This window comes from Lycium ferocissimum, chromosome 8, assembly GCF_029784015.1.
Source record: "Lycium ferocissimum isolate CSIRO_LF1 chromosome 8, AGI_CSIRO_Lferr_CH_V1, whole genome shotgun sequence".
NCBI lineage: Eukaryota > Viridiplantae > Streptophyta > Magnoliopsida > Solanales > Solanaceae > Lycium > Lycium ferocissimum.
In genome coordinates, this window is record NC_081349.1 from 27,342,310 (window position 1) to 27,352,757 (window position 10,448).

The following is a 10,448-nucleotide window of genomic DNA, read 5'->3' on the forward strand; positions in this document are numbered from 1 at the left end:
ATTGAGGTTGAAGGGTCCCATAAGAGCAAATTGTAATTGTCCATATTGTTTACTTTTAACATCTTACTACCTAAATGATGGCGTCTTACCTTTTTTTTTATCAATTGGGCCATTAGCTGAATAATTGCCACAAGACAACTGGTTTAACAGATTCAGTGAACTTTTCTAGTATTTACTTTTGGCTTGTTTTCTCATTGATTTTGTAACTAAGTCATTATTTATTGTTCATAAGCAAAAAGCTATCAAAAATGGAAGACATGGTAGCCAGTGGCGGAGCCAGAATTTTCATCTAGGGGGTTCAAAAATTCTAAAAAGTAAATACACGAAGAAGTCAGGGGGTTCAACATCTACTATATATATATAATAAAATAATTTTAACTTTGAAAATGCACTGTAATTTTTCGCCGAGGATGAACCCCCTGGAGCTAACGTGGCTCCGCCCCTGATGGTAGCCGTGTTGATGGAGGTAGCAGGTATTTAGTTAAAATGTGCGCAAGATAGCTCTGACACCATAATTAAAAAAAAAAAAGAGATGAACTTATACTAGCTGAATGCTATAGAGTATAGATTACATGTATAAATGACCTCTTTAAAGTATCATATTGTACCTCAAAGTTTGTTCTTTTACCAAATGGATCCTTTCAAGAACTGAAGCATCTCAACACACTCTATAATCTTCTTAATATTTTTTTTTCCTTCTGTAGGACTCTTGTTTGTTGTGTTTGTACATGTAAAGATATGGCACCTCGGCTTAATTGAACCGCAAAAACTAGCTCATGAGGGGAGTACTGTCCATGTCCATACAAGCAGATCATTCGTTTATTCCCCAAACAATGTGGGACTCTAACCCACTCTAACACTACAAAAGTTAGAAGGTACTCTAAATAAAGCACCAGAATTCTTTGTTTCTCTTTCTTTTATAACCGAGAAAACCTAAAGGCCTGGTGCACGGTTAAAAATAAGTGATTAGTGGGCTACCTCTCTATCCTTCTCGAAATATTAGTTTTTTTATTTTTGACAAAGTTTGAACTCATGATGTACACTCAAGCTACACTTCATGAGTTGGCTCTTACCACTTAACCAAAGCCTTTGGGGCTTTTTTTTATCCTTCACCATTCACAACATCTCTTGGTGGTCTTTTTTCCCTTTTTTTTTTCTTCTTTTCTATACCATCTTTAACAATTTTTGAAGAGAGAAAGGGAACATATTCCATATGAAAGTCACTAAATATGATTAGATGTTCACATTTACACATGAATTTGCTTAAGTGCAAATCAAGAGTCATTTGCCTCATATTGGATGATGAAATCCATGAATAGAAAACTATTTTTCCTGTGACCCATAAAGCAAATTAAAATGATTATAGGAGAATATTCTTATTGTAGCCATATGTCCTAGGTAAGTTGTTCTTGAGTTTCAATACACTGCATCAATCCACTTAATATCATCTTAGATTTTTTTTCCATCTGTTCTTTATGATTACTAATGGCTTTATTTGTCTTATGTTTATTCCTATTTCAAGTTCTTTTTAAACATGGTCTATGGATGTTAATGTCAGCCTATTAGAAAATATCGCATAATCAACCAGCTCTTGTCCCAAATGGGAGAACTGTTCCCTTATCATTTTGGTCATATGTTGAATAATTATTGAAGTACTCCTTGTGTGGTCAGGGATGGAGCTATAATATTAGGTAAGGCCAAACTCGCTAGGTAACTGTTGACATAGATTCTGTATTTATATTAGAAAATTTATTAAATATATATAAATATTTAATTGTGAATCTGGTAACTAAAACGAATTATAATTTTGGTGACAAGTTTAGAACCCATGATCTATAAATTCAAACACCACCTCTATATAGAGTCTATTAATTGTATGGTCACTTTGTTATTTTATCAGACATCACCCTGTTGGCACTGTATATAGAAGAATACGTGCACTTCAAAAAGTCCACTTAAGAAAACAATTCCTATTTCATCAATTCTTTATACCAACCCATATCATTCTCATTTGTATATGAAAATTCGCTTTCAATCACTATATATAAGGGTAGAGTCAGTCAGTCAGTTGATCATTGCATATTCATTTTTACTTGGTTGTTATAATACATGACAAGTCCTCCTGGAGTCCTTCCAAACCATACATTTGCTTTAAACTTTTTCTCCCTCCTCCACATGTCGATGCCCGAGAGGATCAAACAATGAGTTCGCTAGTTCAACAGAATTCAACTTTTTGAGATAGAAAATAGTAAGTATAAATTTACGAAAGACAAGCTAAGTATATACTAATACAGTTATATATATATACAAAATTGACTCATTCATAGCCGACAACATCTAAATTCTGAAGCTACTCTTATGTTTTACCACACCCACTCAAAACTAGATGTAGTATTATTCTCCTATACGAGTACTCGTCAAATATAATTTTTTTTTTTTTTAAAAGGTGCTCGTCTCCAATTATAAACTTAATACTGAAGTTCATTTTCAATGCACAATCATAACATTCCTGACATTTGGGGCACGGGAAATATAACATGGGCTTAATAATGGATAAACAGAAAATAAAGACGGGTCTAGTTTTGATGATACTATATAGGTTAAGAAAATGAATGTAGAGCCTAACTTAACCGCAACAAAATAGCTCATGAAGTAAATATTATTTAAAATCATGTAATAAGACGACAAATTCATTTTTTCCATCAGAGCAAGACATTCTAACAACGTGACATAAAGAGTGTATTCACTCAACAGAGGGTTTTACAAAGAGTTTCATCATTTTTATGAATGTGAATAGATTAAGACTCGTATAACAATAAAATAAACAATAACGGTTCAGTCTCAAATAAGTTGAGATTGACTATATAAATCCTCGCTATTTCATTTACGCTCAACTCACGTTATCATCAAGAGGATTCATCATGATTTAACTAGTTTTATGCTAGCTGCCAACCTACCACAATCCTCCTCCTTTATTTAGGCTTGGCAATATGAGCAAAAGCTCACACTGACAAAATTTCATATAAGAATAAACTGAATGTACAAATAATATGCTATGCTCATAAATAAATATATACATACATGTAAACTTACACAATACATGTATTTTAATTTTATACACATATATACCTACATGGGTGGGGGCATGGTTAGGTGGTGAGTGGGTATTTTGGGTAATGAAAGTAATATAAAACAACTAGAGTTCTTCGTGTTTCCAATCATCAGTACTATGTTCTTCTATATGGTTGTCCGTACTTGTCTTATTAAGGTTGTGGTTCAGTTTTATTTGCTAATTATTTATTAACTTTGATCGACTTGTTGCTAATCTATGTCCACTACTTTTTTAGAGAAAAAACTTGTCACTTATATTATTATATTATTAAAACACAGAAAATTTACCAGTCACATTTTTGGATCCTAAAAGTGGTTCCAAATCTCATAGGCAGCTACTTGCAACCGCAAACGTGCATTTTCTTCAATTAATTATTAGAGTCTATACCCCACTTGTTTATATTAATTAATTAGGAGTACTATTTTAGTTCCATTATTGTTAATTTCCAGTTTCTGGAGATTCCTCACTATGCGACGTCTGTTTGGTGCAATAGCAACTCTACAGTTCGGATAAGAACTAACAAGAGATAAACAATAAATTAACCAAAGCATATTAAGGCTTCATGCAACTTTTAAAAGAGTACTTTAAATTCTATGCACTAATAATGTATAAATTTCGAATTAATTTCATAAATGGTTACTATTTATTAACGATATAATCACTCAACTTTACCTTTGCATCACAAAGTTATCAAACTATCTTTTAATTAAAAAGTCATTCCATTTTGTTGAAGTGTCACAAAAAGTCATTAATTAGGAGAAACCAATAGACATATTTAATATGATGCTTAATTAGGCAAAGTTGAATAACTTTTTGGTTATAAAGAAATTACTTAGTGACTTTTTGTAATCTTTAGGCAAAGTATTGTAATTATTTTATTACAAAAAACAATTTAGTGAATATCTGTAATACATAGACAAGTTGAGCGATGTTTTAATTTGTTACAAAATAGTTTAATGACTCTACTGCACTAAAATAAAATTGAGTGACTATCCATGAAATTACCCTAATTTTTTACACCCTCAGGTGAGGTTTATTACCTACAATAGAAGGTAACAAACCCTTCATAACAAATCTAATATATGGTAACAAAAAGTAATTGTTATAGCCAGTTAAATTGCGATAATAGCGTAAAAAAATATTTAACTGTCAACAAACGTATTAGTACCTAATACCGTACTGTGATTAATGTTAAACGTGTGGCTGTGTGATTGTGAGTTAGGTTTATTCTGTTTAATCCAATAAAAGTATAGCATAAGCATATATGTCGCAAATTCTTGTTACTAGTCTAATCCTTCTAGAATTAACAACATTATCCATCGTTCATTAAATAAATTAAATTGAAAAGAAGAAGAAGTAGCCTACAAGGAATCTTCTCTCTTTTTCCTGGTTAAGAAAAGAAAAAGTGAATTAAAAAAGAGAACTAATCCAGCTAATGGATATACTCGCTAAAATTAGTGGCTAATTAAGTACAGAAATAGTTTTTTGAGAATATGCTTTTCATTGGTGAAAACGTGTAATTTACGTTGTAAGTAATATATGGAAGTATCAAATTGCAAACTTACGTGAATTGGTTGAAAACTTGATTCAATTTGATCGACAAGACAAGTTTTTTTTTATTTTTTTTTTATTATATGATATTCGAAACCTAAAATCTGATTAACTTAAAATTGCCGTGTTGGCTGATTTAAGTCCTTAGTACGTATTTCTTATCAAGAAAATTTTCCACTCCAAAAGCTCGATCAAATATTTGATTAAGAATAAATGAATCTCATTCATTTCATCATATTCATCGTTGGAAACGGTGAGTTATTGATACTCCACTCTGATAATAATGGCAATAGAATTTCTTTTTCTTCTTTCCTATGAGTTAATATGAAAAGAACAAAGCTCAATATGCTCTCCGTGTTAAAACAAGTGCTTGATGACTCAAAATCATATTAAAATTAATCTAAGCCTGTCTATATTTGAAATAATATGACTCAAAAATACATTCAAAAGAATTTAATTGACCCGTCTAGCTAGATTTAATTAAAATAGAGTTTAAGTTATATGTCCTATAATAAGTTATTTACCTATTGTGATAATTTATGGTAGAATCACAGAGAGATGTTTGACTAATGGATATTGATTTTTCATAAAAAGAATAATAATTATGGGTAAAGAAGATGTAAGGCGAAATCATCTAGTGACAAAAATATTCATATATTCTTGCCTATCTATGAACTTTTCTCAAGTCAAAACCTACTCTTACTCGTGACGATGTCGAACAGGGCGTCATAGAAAGATATTTGGGACAGTAACTGTAAGTTCGAAGGATATATCTTGATTTTCTGACTTTACTTGTTTTTCTTTTTTAAATAAGGCACAAAGTAAAACTTTTTACATCCCTCAATTTCAGATCTCAAAAGTAGACATTTAATTACATCTCATTTTTCTCTCAATTGGACTCACCATTGTCTGTTTTTTCTAAGAGTGAAGCCAAAGAGTACAAGAATCTGATTTTTTTTTTTTTTTTTTTTCAACTACAAGAATCTGATGATGACCCTAGTGAAGAAGCAGGCGAGGTTATTGAATTCTTCGCTTTAGGACCCCCAAAAATTTGAGATCCCAAATTGTCTTAATTAATACGGACCTTATGATTTTATTTTCGCTTAGATATATAATATTGCAATTTGTTCTTTTTGCTCCATTATCGGCCAGGAGGTCTGCTATCCTATTCTACGCTTGGAAGCCACTCTTACCACGTTATGTGTTACCATGTACGAATATTTTTTGCAATTTGCTAAAGTTACAAAAGTTTGAGGTTCAGAAAATGTCAACTTTGTCCAAAGAATTCAACCTGGATGGCTGGACATAAGGATCATGTCACACACACACACACACAAAAAAAAAGATAATGGAATTACAAATATACTCACACTTTAACCTAATTCCAAAAGATCTAATGGATGACAAAACATAGGAAAGAAAAAGAAGAGGACAGCTTTGAAGGATAAGGACAGAAAATGACTATACATGGTATCCCTTCTTCTTTCTTCTTTTTATAGCAATGAATCTATCCATTATTGCTCTGTTTATCAATCAATCAACCAAGAAAAGAATACGGAAAGAAGGAATTAACTCGAGTGTGAAGGACAAAAGGATGGCCAACTTCTTGCTGCTACGTCGGTAGGGAGACTCAACGGCGGAAGCAGATCTAGAATTTAAATTTAATATATTTTGTTATGATCCAAATCGACGACACGTATTGTTCGCTTTGAGCCCCGTACCGCGTAAATTTTTCTTTCGGGCTACTCCACATTGTAGGCCAAAAAATACGCATGTAAATTAAACTTGAGTTATGTCTTATAAGGCTCTTCACTTTCCTCTCCCATTTCAATGCGGGATTTGCGTAAAATGTCATATAAATCTTATCTTCGGATCATTGTAGAACTTGTCAGTCTTGCCCTTATGTCACAAATTTAAACTTTTTGAAAAATTTAACACTGAATTCATATACTCCTTCCGTTTCAATTTATGTGAATCTAGATGACTGGGCACGAAGTTAAGGAAAAAGAGAAGATTTTTGAACTCGTGGTATAAAATGAAGCACATATAGTGGTTATAAATCATAGCATAAAGGTAAATTGTTTACAAATATGAAAAGAGGTCATTCTTTTTAGCACAGACTAAAAATGAAATAGGTTCACATAAATTGAAACGGAGGGAGTACAGTCAGACCTCTCTATAACAGCATCCGCATATAACTGTATCTCTCTATAACAAAGATTCGCATATAACAACATCTCTCTATAATAGCCAAGTTTTTTCGAAACCGATTTTTTATGTTATATTTTACTTCTCTATAACAACATTTTACCTGTAACAACAACAACCAACATTATATCAGTACGCTCTTTGTAAAATTTACCCCCATATAACAGCAATCTTCTTTTTTTGGTAATATAATAATGAACCACCTTTATAAAAATAGAATATCTATGATTACCAATAATAAGTGTAGAGATTTTGACCAAATATTTAACCCTTTAATACACTATTTATGACAAAGAATACCATATGAATATATATTTTTTCCTCATTAAAAGATTTTCCTTCGTTATACAAAGTGTGATTAGATTTTTTGCATCTTTTTTGCCTATAACAGCAAGATATTATTTAAATGTCAATGCTATTATATGTATATAACACCCATTCTCTATAACAATCAAAAAAATTCGGACCCAACGATGTTGTTATAGAGAGGTTTGACTGTATATACTTTTGAGATTATGAATTTGAACTTAATAATTGTTAAAATTTTATTGAATTTTTACATATGTCATTAATAAAAAAACATGAACTTGCGATGACATCTCTATAGGAAATTTGATTGCCAGAAAAATTGCGGACTTCCTCCAGGCCAGTCGGAAATTCCCTTTTTTAGTAGCCATATAAATTTATGCTTTATATCGAAAATAATAAGTTCAGATGGATGAATTGCCAAATAGTTACATCTGCTCCAACTCGTAAAAGCTTCAATATGAAACGTAAAAAAGAAGAAAATGTTCATTAACTTTTACCAAAAATGGTACTCCACTATATATATATATATATCAAATCAACACAAAGTATTTACATAACAGAGAGAGACATGGTGGCAATGACACTACGACAGTGACTACTCCCATTACTATTTCTCGGTAAACATTTATTTGTTTATGCTATTTATATCAAATCAAATAGTAATTAAATTTTAGTAATTTAAAATTAAAATAAATTAGGTTCACCTTATATATAGGTTCTATCAAGAACTAGACTAGTTAAACTGTTTATGTTTGTACCATGGTCCAATGTATGCTTCATCTCCACTTTCTCACACCCACTCAAATAACTTCAGCAGATTTTTCTCTTTGCAAATCTGTTTCTTTTTTTCCCCTATAATGTCATGAATGAACCTTGATTGTCACAAATAAGATAAGATCGTCATTATTTTTTTCTAGTTTCCAATCGTCAACTTCATTCTTCTGCTTTTTTTTTTTTTTTTTTTTTAAGTTAATCATGTCCTTAAATTTCCATTCACTTTGTACTTGCTATTTCACTAATTGCAGTATTAAAATATTAATTAATTGTAGACTTTTGTTTGATTATATCAGTGGTGGTTTGTGCGTTTATAATATATATATAGTACCTGCTTTAATTTAATTCGTGCGCATGTACCTTGCTCACGTACCATCATTTGAGGGTCTTAATCCACTTCAATCTGGATAATTAATTCATTAATTGTTCTAAAAACACCTTACTAAGTATTAATAGTGTTGATTAATTTATGACCAAAGAGACTATGTATTTTTTCCAGATATCCATAATTAACGTTGTGTTATGTGTCAGTAGTTTGGGGCAATTATCTTTATTTATAAAGGGACATCATCAAATCGACAATGATATTTAGACAAACACTCCCATTGACACGAAAAACTTTGTTTTTTTATTCAGAAGCAAAAATGTCCTATAATTTTTTTTTCTTTTCACACAATAGGTTCATGTTTAAAGCATAGCCTAAAACTCCTTTTGCAAAGAATAAACAATTATGAAAAGACAGAAATATTGAAAAGCTTTAATTTTTCTCTTTCTTCTTTTTGCTTTCTATCCTACTTAGCCTTCTTTATTTTGTGAAAGTTGTTATCCGCTTCTAGACTAATCATATTCCTTAGGCAAAAAAATAAATAAATTTAAGATAGTTGTTAATTAAGGATCAACCTAATGTTGTTCTTATGTGAATTTTTTAGAATTATTTGTATAATAGTGGAATTAATTAGTTTGTGTAGCATTTGATTTGTAAATACTAGTTAGGAGACTTACGGGTTTCTTGCTGGGAATCCTTACAAGATTCTCCTCTGATGCAGAGATATATATCATGTGTAAACCCTAGCAGACTCTAGATGATGGATAAACCTTTCTAAAAGGTCCATAATGGTGTTTATATCGGCTAGCTCTTGGTTTAATGTGGAGGAATATTTAATAGCCTTGTAGACCATCTAACACCTCTTATTGATGGACCCGACCAATAATAATAATAATAATTTCCAACCGTTTGCATTTGTTTTACAAAATTCATAAGAGAGCAGAAAAAAAATTGACTGCAGTTTGCCCCATAGTTACTGAGATTTGAACCAACGGAATAAATGGTGGTGCTCCCTCCGGATAAAAAAGAGGGAATAATAATTAGAGATAAATCTCTATGATAAATTACTAATTGGTGATCTGATTAAATGGATAACTAACATGCTATAATAAGTTAAACTACATAAATGGCGTAAAAATCTTAATTATGTTCTTAGCCTAAGTATATAACTTGAATCTTATGTATTTACCAATTACGTACCACTAACACACCACGACGAATGTTCATGAAATTATTCTTAATCAATGCACATCAATGGTAATTAATTGTTTGCTTTCGTTAATTGACTGGTGGATTAAGCTTTCGACGTCGCATTTATCTGAAAACAAATTGGACCTCATGTCGGTTTTGCAGCTAATGATCTCACATACAATAATGTTGAAAATTATTATATCTTAAAGAAATTATCAGAGAGGACTCTTAACTTCTTTTTCATACACATACTTAATTACAAAACCTTTAATTGGAATATTTATTGGATAAGTGCTCTATACACTTACCGTCATCTTTGATATCTTTGAATTGCCTAACACCAAACTGAATGAAGACACCAAAAACATGTCATTTCAACGCTTTTAAGCTTCCATTAGCAACTTCAGTGCTCATGCATCACTAACTTGCAAGTTTCAATAATTTATAAGAAGATATTAGAAGGGTTTTTGTTCAATTTATTCTTAAAAAAATGGTGTTCATTAAAACATGTAAAAAGTTTTGGAAGCACACTTGTGTCTCATCCAGTGTCCGATACTCGCATTGGGGCAGACTATATTCGGATTCATACCGAAAAATCCCACATTGAGATAAAGTGTCAACTAGAACTGGAGACCTCTGATTAAGAATAAAGGAGTACTTACTACTCCACCATAACCTTGTCGGTTTTGGAAACAGGTACACTTTATAATCTCCTTCAACCCATAGCATAATTTTTCTTCCTCATGTTTCTGCCGTGTTTCCCACTTCTATGCATTTATCCACTAATATAATGTTTAATTTCTTTGTCATTGTGGGTAGTGAGATAGTGAAAAATATTAACTATATTAGTTTATTATAATTAAGTGATTCAATATGGTAAGAATATACATACGGTGTTACTTAAATGTGGTTAGTAAGTGATAGAAGTTCATGAGTAAATATATGTCAAGCATTAATTGATTTGATGTATTTTTTTTT